Below are 13,460 nucleotides of genomic sequence, written 5' to 3'. Positions count from 1 at the left end.
ATCCTAGTAAAAATTCCCTGTCTTAGGTCAGTTAGGATCACCACTTTATTTTAAAGATGTGAAATGTCAGAATAATAGTAGAGAGAATTGATTTATTCCAGCTTTTATTTCTTTCATCACATTCCCAGTAGGTCAGAAGTTTACATACACTCAATTAGTATTTGGTAGCATTGCCTTTAAATTGGTTAACTTGGGTCAAACGTTTCAGGTAGCCTTCCACAAGCTTCCCATAATAAGTTGGGTGAATTTTGGCCCATTCCTCCTGACAGAGCTGGTGTAACTGAGTCAGGTTTGTAGGCCTCCTTGCTCACACACGCTTTTTCAGTTCTCCCCCAAAAAATGTCTATAGGATTGAGGTCAGGGCTTTGTGATGGCCACTCCAATACCTTGACTTTGTTGTCCTTAAGCCATTTTGCCACAACTTTGGAAGTATGCTTGGGGGTCATTGTCCAATTGGAAGAGCCATTTGCGACCAAGCTTTAACTTCCTGACTGATGTCTTGAGATGTTGCTTCAATATATCCACATCATTTTCCTTTCCTCATGATGCCATCTATTTTGTGAGGTGCACCAGTCCCTCCTGCCGCAAAGCACCCCCACAACATGATGCTGCCACCTCCATGCTTCACGGTTGGGATGGTGTCCCACTGGAATTGTGATTAAGTGAAATAATCTGTCTGTAAACAATTGTTGGAAAAATGACTTGTGTCATGCACAAAGTAGATGTCCTAACCGACTTGCCAAAACTATAGTTTGTTAACAAGAAATTTGTGGAATGGCTGAAAAACAAGTTTTAATGACTCCAACCTAAGTGGATGTTTACAGACTTCAACTGTACACAGACAGGCAGACAGGCAGACAGACAGACAGACAGTAGTAAAAGAGTCGAGGGGAACAGTTTGTATAGAACATTTATTTATTCTGAGAGGATGTCCATAGATGCATCACTGCAAACACGCCACATTCCCACAGACCGCCACATTCCCACAGACCGCCACATTCCCACAGACCACCACGTTTCATACTGTCAACACACGAGTAGATATACAACACACACACACACACACCCACACAGCAGAGTATATACAACACACACACACTCTCTTGCAGCGGGGCCCAGAAACCACTCTGGTCTGTCGATGCTCACAGGCGAAAGTAAAAACAACAGAACAGGAAGAGTAGTATGGTCCCTCCCTCCGTTCTGACCATGGCTGTTCTAATTTAATATTCAGCCCCTCCCTCCGTTCTGACCATGGCTGTTCTAATTTAATATTCACCTCCCTCCGTTCTGACCATGGCTCTTCTAATTTAATATTCAGTCCCTCCCTCCGTTCTGACCATGGCTGTTCTAATTTAATATTCAGCCCCTCCCTCCGTTCTGACCATGGCTGTTCTAATTTAATATTCACCTCCCTCCGTTCTGACCATGGCTCTTCTAATTTAATATTCAGTCCCTCCCTCCGTTCTGACCATGGCTGTTCTAATTTAATATTCAGCCCCTCCCTCCGTTCTGACCATGGCTGTTCTAATTTAATATTCACCTCCCTCTGTTCTGACCATGGCTGTTCTAATTTAATATTCAGCCCCTCCCTCCGTTCTGACCATGGCTGTTCTAATTTAATATTCACCTCCTCCCTCCGTTCTGACCATGGCTGTTCTAATTTAATATTCAGTCCCTCCCTCCGTTCTGACCATGGCTGTTCTAATTTAATATTCAGTCCCTCCCTCCGTTCTGACCCTGGCTGTTCTAATTTAATATTCAGTCCCTCCCTCCGTTCTGACCATGGCTGTTCTAATTTAATATTCACCTCCCTCTGTTCTGACCATGGCTGTTCTAATTTAATATCCCCCTCCCTCCGTTCTGACCATGGCTCTTCTAATTTAATATTCAGCCCCTCCCTCCGTTCTGACCCTGGCTGTTCTAATTTAATATTCACCTCCTCCCTCCGTTCTGACCATGGCTCTTCTAATTTAATATTCAGCCCCTCCCTCCGTTCTGACCATGGCTGTTCTAATTTAATATCCCCCTCCCTCTGTTCTGACCATGGCTGTTCTAATTTAATATTCAGCCCCCCTCCGTTCTGACCATGGCTGTTCTAATTTAATATTCAGCCCCTCCTCCCTCCGTTCTGACCATGGCTCTTCTAATTTAATATTCAGCCCCTCCCTCTGTTCTGACCATGGCTGTTCTAATTTAATATTCAGCCCCTCCCTCTGTTCTGACCATGGCTGTTCTATAATTTACTATCCCCCTCCCTCTGTTCTGACCATGGCTCTTCTAATTTAATATTCAGCCCCTCCCTCCGTTCTGACCATGGCTGTTCTAATTTAATATTCAGCCCCTCCCTCCGTTCTGACCATGGCTCTTCTAATTTAATATTCAGCCCCTCCCTCCGTTTTGACCACGGCTGTTCTAATTTAATATCCCCCTCCCTCTGTTCTGACCATGGCTGTTCTAATTTAGTATTCACCTCCCTCCGTTCTGACCATGGCTGTTCTAATTTAATATTCAGCCCCCCTCCGTTCTGACCATGGCTGTTCTAATTTAATATTCAGCCCCTCCTCCCTCCGTTTTGACCATGGCTGTTCTAATTTAATATTCAGCCCCTCCCTCTGTTCTGACCATGGCTGTTCTAATTTAATATTCAGCCCCCCTCCGTTTTGACCATGGCTGTTCTCGAGGCGAATGATCGAGACTCAGGAAGATAAAAGCAGAGTTGAAAAACATCCAGTTATATTTACACACGCGGGGCTGACAGACGCTGACCTTGAACCAGTTATATGTTTCCCCTCCTTTGCTTTAAGAGGAGGGGGGGGCTGATCCTAGAGCTGTGGTTAGGGCCGACTTCTCCCCCAGGGCGGTACAACCCCTGGTGTTATTAACTAGCCTCCTCTACCCGTCCTCTCAGATTGGGTCAGGAGAGAGTCAGAGAGAGAGAGAGTCAGAGAGAGAGAGAGTCAGAGAGAGAGAGGGTCAGAGAGAGGGTCAGAGGGAGAGAGAGAGTCAGAGGGAGAGTCAGTCAGAGAGAGAGTCAGAGAGAGAGAGAGAGAGCGAGCGAGAGAGACAGTCAGTCAGAGAGAGAGAGAGAGTCAGAGAGAGAGAGAGAGAGTCAGAGAGAGAGGACTGGAGTCATGTGACCAGAAGTTGTATTTTTGGGGAGGTTGATGTAATGGAGGTTGATTTTGTGAACATGAAGACTTTGTTTTAGCTCCTAGAGATAAATGCCTTGGCTCAGCCTTTAGCTCAGGAAGATAAATGCTGTCTTGTGACCAGGGTTCAAGCCATCGAGACGGGTGTCTGTCGTCATTAAACATGCAGCACTTTGGGGTTGGTCGATCACCTCGATGACCGATCGACCCCACCCGGGATCACCCGGGCATAAAGACAGGCCAGGATCACCCGGGCATAAAGACAGGCCAGGATCACCCGGGCATAAAGACAGGCCAGGAACACCCGGGCATAAAGACAGGCCAGGATCACCCGGGCATAAAGACAGGCCAGGATCACCCGGGCATAAAGACAGGCCAGGATCACCCGGGCATAAAGACAGGCCAGGATCACCCGGGCATAAAGACAGGCCAGGATCACCCGGACATAAAGACAGGCCAGGACCACCCGGACATAAAGACAGGCCAGGATCACCCGGACATAAAGACAGGCCAGGATCACCCGGACATAAAGACAGGCCAGGATCACCCGGGCATAAAGACAGGCCCAGATAAAGCTCTCATGAAAAAAAAAAAAACCCTAAGAAAGATCATTTACATTTTTAAATTATTATTAATAACAGAACATGTCATTATTTACAACTTTAAAACACATACAGCCTTCAGAACGGCTCACATCATAAAATCAAAATTAAAAACATATTTTTTGTTTGTTTGTTGTTGCAAATATCCACATAATAATCTATATATTCATAATGTTAACATTCAAACTATTCTCTTAGTATGTAAAGAGAGGCTGTAGTGAGTTCTGTCTGTCTGTCTGTCTGATGCAGATAGACCTTACTGTTAACGTTAGCAGGTTGGGGGGGGAGGAAACGTTAGCAGGTTGGGGGGGGAGGAAACGTTAGCAGGTTGGGGGGAGGAAACGTTAGCAGGTTGGGGGGGGAGGAAACGTTAGCAGGTTGGGGGGAGGAAACGTTAGCAGGTTGGGGGGGAGGAAACGTTAGCAGGTTGGGGGAGGAAACGTTAGCAGGTTGGGGGGGAGGAAACGTTAGCAGGTTGGGGGGGGAGGAAACGTTAGCAGGTTGGGGGGAGGAAACGTTAGCAGGTTGGGGGAGGAAACGTTAGCAGGTTGGGGGGAGGAAACGTTAGCAGGTTGGGGGGGGAGGAAACGTTAGCAGGTTGGGGGGGAGGAAACGTTAGCAGGTTGGGGGGGGAGGAAACGTTAGCAGGTTGGGGGGGGAGGAAACGTTAGCAGGTTGGGGGGGAGGAAACGTTAGCATAACATTGCTCACTTAAAAACAACCACAGCCCTGTCATAATCTTCTTCTTCCTGTCTGGAACCCGGTCGGCGTGGTAACGCGTTGTGTGGTAACCGCGGTGATTAGGCTGACGATGTCGGAGATTGTCATGGCAACGTGAGGGCTGGCGATAGGGTGGAGTGGAGGGATGGAGGAGCGAGAGAGGAGAAAATAGATGGAGATACTGTAAATAAAGGGAGAGAAAATAGAGGGAGGAGAGAAGAGAGAGAATAGTGAGGGAGGAGAGAGAATACTGAGGGAGGAGAGAGAGAATAGTGAGGGAGGAGAGAAGAGAGAGAATAGTGAGGGAGGAGAGAGAATACTGAGGGAGGAGAGAGAGAATAGTGAGGGAGGAGAGAGAGAATAGTGAGGGAGGAGAGAGAGAATAGTGAGGGAGGAGAGAGAGAGAATAGTGAGGGAGGAGAGAGAGAATACTGAGGGAGGAGAGAGAGAATAGTGAGGGAGGAGAGAGAGAGAATAGTGAGGGAGGAGAGAGAGAATAGTGAGGGAGGAGAGAGAGAATAGTGAGGGAGGACAGAGAGAATAGTGAGGGAGGAGAGAGAGAGTAGTGAGGGAGGAGAGGGGGAATAGTGATGGAGGAGAGAGAGAATAGTGAGGGAGGAGAGAGAGAATAGTGAGGGAGGAGAGAGAGAATAGTGAGGCAGGAGAGAGAGAATAGTGAGGGAGGAGAGAGAGAATAGTGAGGGAGGAGAGAGAGAATAGTGAGGGAGGAGAGAGAGAATAGTGAGGGAGGAGTGAGAGAATAGTGAGGGAGGAGAGAGAGAATAGTGAGGGAGGAGAGAGAGAATAGTGAGGGAGGAGAGAGAGAATAGTGAGGGAGGAGAGAGAGAGAATAGTGAGAGAGGAGAGAGAGAATAGTGAGGGAGGAGAGAGAGAATAGTGAGGGAGGAGAGAGAATAGTGAGGGAGGAGAGAGAATACTGAGGGAGGAGAGAGAGAATAGTGAGGGAGGAGAGAGAATAGTGAGGGAGGAGAGAGAATAGTGAGGGAGGAGAGAGAATAGTGAGGGAGGAGAGAGAGAGAGAATAGTGAGGGAGGAGAGAGAGAATAGTGAGGGAGGAGAGAGAGAATACTGAGGGAGGAGAGAGAATACTGAGGGAGGAGAGAGAATAGTGAGGGAGGAGAGAGAGAATAGTGAGGGAGGAGAGAGAGAATAGTGAGGGAGGAGAGAGAGAATAGTGAGGGAGGAGAGAGAGAATAGTGAGGGAGGAGAGAGAGAGAATAGTGAGGGAGGAGAGAGAGAATAGTGAGGGAGGAGAGAGAGAATAGTGAGGGAGGAGAGAGAGAATAGTGAGGGAGGCGAGAGAGAGAGAATAGTGAGGGAGGAGAGGGGTAATAGTGATGGAGGAGAGAGAGAATAGTGAGGGAGGAGAGAGAGAATAGTGAGGGAGGAGAGAGAGAATAGTGAGGAAGGAGAGAGAGAATAGTGAGGGAGGAGAGAGAGAATAGTGAGGGAGGAGAGAGAGAATAGTGAGGGAGGAGAGAGAGAATATTGAGGGAGGAGAGAGAGAGAATAGTGAGGGAGGAGAGAGAGAGAATAGTGAGGGAGGAGAGAGAGAGAATAGTGAGGGAGGAGAGAGAGAATAGTGAGGGAGGAGAGAGAGAATAGTGAGGGAGGAGAGAGAGAATAGTGAGGGAGGAGAGAGGGCTCTGCAGTAAAGTCGAGGGATTGGAGATGAGCCACCATCAGACCCCCCCCCCTCAGCTTGAAGTGAGGACTCTGTTTCAAACTTTATCGTGGAATTTCAGCGTTTTAGCGTGACTGGAATTTAAAGGCAACGTCGCCGCGTCTAGCGTGGAGACAGCGTTCACGTTAAACGCTGTGTATGTCGTCTCAATGGGGGGGGGATGACCTTTTAACATCTCTGTCACGCCGTCTGTAACACTTCAGCTTTCCAGACTGAACAGAGCCCTTCGTTCCGAGTTCAATCAGCCCGTAACCACGCTAAGTAAACCTAAACTATACTTTTCTCTATTGTGCGGTAGAGGCAACGTGGTGCTTAACCTCTAGAACCCTTGACCCCCCCCTGAGCCCTAAACCCAGACTCACACTGTGCTGTGTGAATAACAGGGGAGGCTGTGAGTTATGGAAGCAGGCCTCCTGGAGGCGGTGCTTGTACAGGAAGTTCTGCCATTCCCGAAGCCCTTTTTTTACTTCCAACCAGCCGTAATTTCCTCTCCGTCCAGAACACTGACTATTCCAGAACACTCATGATTCCAGAACACTCACTATTCCAGAACACTCACTATTCCAGAACACACACACACTTCAGGAGCAGAGTTACATTTTGGTCACATTTAAAATTCCAGCGATTTCATAAACATCACAACAGCGTCACCATTTTCAACAGAGAAAACCCAACACATCAAATCATATATCTATATGTTTATATTTTTATATATATATATATATATATATATATTTATAATATGACTGAACTTATGCATGACTCTCTCTCAGAGAGGAGCCTGTTTTTCTGTAAATATAAACGCTCTTCATGCCAACAATGTACACATCACATAACTACAATTCATCACATGGGTCTGTAACTGTTCGCTAAGCAGTGACAGGACAGCTTAGCATCACGGGCCTTGTGGGTAAAGAGTTCTCTCCTCTGCTCTCTGTAACGGAGTGCTCCTCTGTCCTTTAGTGGAGAGAGCAGACAGAGGAGGACGGAGAGAGAGAGAGATGGAGAGGTGGAGAGGAGCGTTGTGCCTGCGGAGGGAAGGAGGAAGTCCTGAGGCGTGCTGCGTTGCCACGGGGACGGCCAGCTGTCGTCACGGTTACTCCAACATGGCGTCCAGCTGGTCGGCCAGGTCATCGAACATGCTGCCGATGTCGTCAAGGATACTGACCGTCGTCTTCTCCTCCGCAACCCAACTACACACACACACACACACACACACACACACACACACACACACACACACACACACACACACACACACACACACACACACAAAAACGAAGCATTGTGAGGATAATGCGTCTGTTTTAATTGTACAGCAAGTTATTATATTCTATAGTAACCAAACGTAGCAGGTGTAAAAGAAAGGTCTGGAACTAGATCCCCTACATACTGGTCTGGAACTAGAACCCCCTACATACTGGTCTGGAACTAGATCCCCCTACATACTGGTCTGGAACTAGATCCCCTACATACTGGTCTGGAACTAGATCCCCCCTACATACTGGTCTGGAACTAGATCCCTCTACATACTGGTCTGAAACTAGATCCCCTTACATACTGGTCTGGAACTAGATCCCCTACATACTGGTCTGGAACTAGAACCCCCTACATACTGGTCTGGAACTAGATCCCCCTACATACTGGTCTGGAACTAGATCCCCTACATACTGGTCTGGAACTAGATCCCCCTACATACTGGTCTGGAACTAGATCCCTCTACATACTGGTCTGAAACTAGATCCCCTTACATACTGGTCTGGAACTAGATCCCCTACATACTGGTCTGGAACTAGATCCCCTACATACTGGTCTGGAACTAGATCCCTCTACATACTGGTCTGAAACTAGATCCCCCTACATACTGGTCTGGAACTAGATCCCCTACATACTGGTCTGGAACTAGATCCCCCTACATACTGGTCTGGAACTAGATCCCCTACATACTGGTCTGGAACTAGATCCCCTACATACTGGTCTGGAACTAGATCCCCTACATACTGGTCTGGAACTAGATCCCCTACATACTGGTCTGAAACTAGATCCCCTACATACTGGTCTGGAACTAGATCCCCTACATACTGGTCTGGAACTAGATCCCCTACACACTGGTCTGAAACTAGATCCCCTACATACTGGTCTGGAACTAGATCCCCCTACATACTGGTCTGAAACTAGATCCCCTACATACTGGTCTGAAACTAGATCCCCCTACATACTGGTCTGGAACTAGATCCCCCTACATACTGGTCTGGAACTAGATCCCCTACATACTGGTCTGGAACTAGATCCCCCTACATACTGGTCTGAAACTAGATCCCCCTACATACTGGTCTGGAACTAGATCCCCTACATACTGGTCTGGAACTAGATCCCCCTACATACTGGTCTGGAACTAGATCCCCTACATACTGGTCTGGAACTAGATCCCTCTACATACTTGTCTGGAACTAGATCCCCTACATACTGGTCTGGAACTAGATCCCCTACATACTGGTCTGGAACTAGATCCCCTACATACTGGTCTGGAACTAGATCCCTCTACATACTGGTCTGGAACTAGATCCCCTACATACTGGTCTGGAACTAGATCCCCTACATACTGGTCTGGAACTAGATCCCCTACATACTGGTCTGGAACTAGATCCCCTACATACTGGTCTGAAACTAGATCCCCTACATACTGGTCTGGAACTAGATCCCCTACATACTGGTCTGGAACTAGATCCCCTACACACTGGTCTGAAACTAGATCCCCTACATACTGGTCTGAAACTAGATCCCCCTACATACTGGTCTGAAACTAGATCCCCCTACATACTGGTCTGGAACTAGATCCCCCTACATACTGGTCTGGAACTAGATCCCCTACATACTGGTCTGGAACTAGATCCCCCTACATACTGGTCTGAAACTAGATCCCCCTACATACTGGTCTGGAACTAGATCCCCTACATACTGGTCTGGAACTAGATCCCCCTACATACTGGTCTGGAACTAGATCCCCTACATACTGGTCTGGAACTAGATCCCCCTACATACTGGTCTGGAACTAGATCCCCCTACATACTGGTCTGGAACTAGATCCCCCTACATACTGGTCTGGAACTAGATCCCTCTACATACTGGTCTGAAACTAGATCCCCTACATACTGGTCTGGAACTAGATCCCCTACATACTGGTCTGGAACTAGATCCCTCTACATACTGGTCTGAAACTAGATCCCTCTACATACTGGTCTGAAACTAGATTCCTCTACATACTGGTCTGGAACTAGATCCCCTACATACTGGTCTGGAACTAGATCCCTCTACATACTGGTCTGGAACTAGATCCCCCTACATACTGGTCTGAAACTAGATCCCCTACATACTGGTCTGGAACTAGATCCCTCTACATACTGGTCTGGAACTAGATCCCCCTACATACTGATCTGAAACTAGATCCCCCCTACATACTGGTCTCGAACTAGAACCCCCTACATTCTGGTCTGAAACTAGATCCCTCTACATACTGGTCTGAAACTAGATCCCCTACATACTGGTCTGGAACTAGATCCCCCTAGATACTGGTCTGGAACTAGATCCCCTACATACTGGTCTGTAACTAGATCCCTCTACATACTGGTCTGAAACTAGATCCCCTACATACTGGTCTGAAACTAGATCCCCTACATACTGGTCTGGAACAAGATCCCCCTACATACTGGTCTGAAACTAGATCCCCCTAGATACTGGTCTGGAACTAGATCCCCCTACATACTGGTCTGAAACTAGATCCCCTACATACTGGTCTGGAACTAGATCCCCTACATACTGGTCTGGAACTAGATCCCCTACATACTGGTCTGAAACTAGATCCCCTACATACTGGTCTGAAACTAGATCCCCTACATACTGGTCTGAAACTAGATCCCCCTACATACTGGTCTGAAACTAGATCCCCTACATACTGGTCTGAAACTAGATCCCCTACATACTGGTCTGAAACTAGATCCCCCTACATACTGGTCTGGAACTAGATCCCCCTACATACTGGTCTGAAACTAGATCCCCCTACATACTGGTCTGAAACTAGATCCCCCTACATACTGGTCTGAAACTAGATCCCCTACATACTGGTCTGGAACTAGATCCCCTACATACTGGTCTGAAACTAGATCCCCCTACATACTGGTCTGGAACTAGATCCCCTACATACTGGTCTGGAACTAGATCCCCTACATACTGGTCTGAAACTAGATCCCCCTACATACTGGTCTGGAACTAGATCCCTCTACATACTGGTCTGGAACTAGATCCCCTACATACTGGTCTGGAACTAGATCCCTCTACATACTGGTCTGAAACTAGATCCCCGTACATACTGGTCTGAAACTAGATCCCCGTACATACTGGTCTGGAACTAGATCCCCTACATACTGGTCTGGAACTAGATCCCTCTACATACTGGTCTGGAACTAGATCCCCCTACATACTGGTCTGAAACTAGATCCCTCTACATACTGGTCTGGAACTAGATCCCCTACATACTGGTCTGAAACTAGATCCCCTACATACTGGTCTGGAACTAGATCCCCCTACATACTGGTCTGAAACTAGATCCCTCTACATACTGGTCTGAAACTAGATCCCCCTACATACTGGTCTGAAACTAGATCCCCCTACATACTGGTCTGGAACTAGATCCCCTACATACTGGTCTGGAACTAGATCCCTCTACATACTGGTCTGGAACTAGATCCCCCTAGATACTGGTCTGGAACTAGATCCCCCTAGATACTGGTCTGAAACTAGATCCCCCTACATACTGGTCTGAAACTAGATCCCCTACATACTGGTCTGGAACTAGATCCCCCTACATACTGGTCTGAAACTAGATCCCCCTACATACTGGTCTGAAACTAGATCCCCTACATACTGGTCTGGAACTAGATCCCCTACATACTGGTCTGGAACTAGATCCCCTACATACTGGTCTGAAACTAGATCCCCTACATACTGGTCTGGAACTAGATCCCCTACATACTGGTCTGAAACTAGATCCCCCTACATACTGGTCTGGAACTAGATCCCCTACATACTGGTCTGGAACTAGATCCCCTACATACTGGTCTGGAACTAGATCCCCTACATACTGGTCTGAAACTAGATCCCCTACATACTGGTCTGGAACTAGATCCCCTACATACTGGTCTGAAACTAGATCCCCTACATACTGGTCTGGAACTAGATCCCCTACATACTGGTCTGAAACTAGATCCCCCTACATACTGGTCTGGAACTAGATCCCCTACATACTGGTCTGGAACTAGATCCCCTACATACTGGTCTGGAACTAGATCCCCTACATACTGGTCTGAAACTAGATCCCCTACATACTGGTCTGGAACTAGATCCCTTACATACTGGTCTGAAACTAGATCCTCTACATACTGGTCTGGAACTAGATCCCCCTACATACTGGTCTGAAACTAGATCCTCTACATACTGGTCTGGAACTAGATCCCCTACATACTGGTCTGAAACTAGATCCTCTACATACTGGTCTGGAACTAGATCCCTCTACATACTGGTCTGGAACTAGATCCCCTACATACTGGTCTGGAACTAGATCCCCCTACATACTGGTCTGACACCAGACCCCCTACATACTGGTCTGAAACTAGATCCCCTACATACTGGTCTGGAACTAGATCCCCTACATACTGGTCTGAAACTAGATCCCCTACATACTGGTCTGGAACTAGATCCCCTACATACTGGTCTGAAACTAGATCCCCCTACATACTGGTCTGGAACTAGATCCCCTACATACTGGTCTGGAACTAGATCCCCTACATACTGGTCTGGAACTAGATCCCCCTACATACTGGTCTGGAACTAGATCCCCTACATACTGGTCTGGAACTAGATCCCCTACATACTGGTCTGGAACTAGATCCCCTACATACTGGTCTGAAACTAGATCCCCCTACATACTGGTCTGGAACTAGATCCCCTACATACTGGTCTGGAACTAGATCCCCTACATACTGGTCTGGAACTAGATCCCCTACATACTGGTCTGAAACTAGATCCCTCTACATACTGGTCTGGAACTAGATCCCCCTACATACTGGTCTGAAACTAGATCCCCCTACATACTGGTCTGGAACTAGATCCCCTACATACTGGTCTGGAACTAGATCCCCTACATACTGGTCTGGAACTAGATCCTCTACATACTGGTCTGGAACTAGATCCCCCTACATACTGGTCTGAAACTAGATCCCCTACATACTGGTCTGAAACTAGAATTTAAAAAATGTTGGGGGAGGTTCTCTTCTGCACTGTTCAACCAATCCAGTAAATGTGGAGGAGGAGTTAAGATGGAGTGTTTCCTTGTGAACGTCCAAAAGAGGAAGTAGCGTCACAGGCCCTCTTCCCGTTTCCCCTGAAAACCAGAACATCCGAGTTGTTGTTGTTGTTGACAGAGGCTAGTTCTATAGCAAGAAGCAGAGCCATCTATCAAGAGAGTTTGGCTACGTTCTTAGAACGGACGCCATGTTTAAAACCCTTTTATTCTAGAACATGATGTGATGTAACAATACCAGAGGTCCTCTGACACTTCCCCTATGACAAGACCTGCTGTAAACAAACAACAACAGAGCAGCGAATTTAACAGACGTTTTCACTGATTAGCATTGGGGATAATGTGTATCTAATATTGATTAGCATTGGGGATAATGTCTCTCCAATATTGATTAGCATTGGGGATAGTGTGTATCTAATATTGATTAGCATTTGGGATAATGTCTCTCCAATATTGATTAGCATTGGGGATAATGTATATCTAATATTGATTAGCATTGGGGATAATGTCTCTCCAATATTGATTAGCATTGGGGATAATGTATATCTAATATTGATTAGCATTGGGGATAATGTGTATCTAATATTGATTAGCATTGGGGATAATGTCTCTCCAATATTGATTAGCATTGGGGATAATGTATATCCAATATTGATTAGCATTGGGGATAATGTATATCTAATATTGATTAGCATTGGGGATAATGTATATCTAATATTGATTAGCATTGGGGATAATGTATATCCAATATTGATTAGCATTGGGGATAATGTATATCTAATATTGATTAGCATTGGGGATAATGTATATCTAATATTGATTAGCATTGGGGATAATGTATATCCAATATTGATTAGCATTGGGGATAATGTATATCCAATATTGATTAGCATTGGGGATAATGTCTCTCCAATATTAATTAGCATTGG

The sequence above is a fragment of the Salmo salar genome, unplaced genomic scaffold, assembly GCF_905237065.1.
Source record: "Salmo salar unplaced genomic scaffold, Ssal_v3.1, whole genome shotgun sequence".
In the NCBI taxonomy this organism is placed as follows: domain Eukaryota; kingdom Metazoa; phylum Chordata; class Actinopteri; order Salmoniformes; family Salmonidae; genus Salmo; species Salmo salar.
This window is presented reverse-complemented; position numbering follows the sequence as displayed.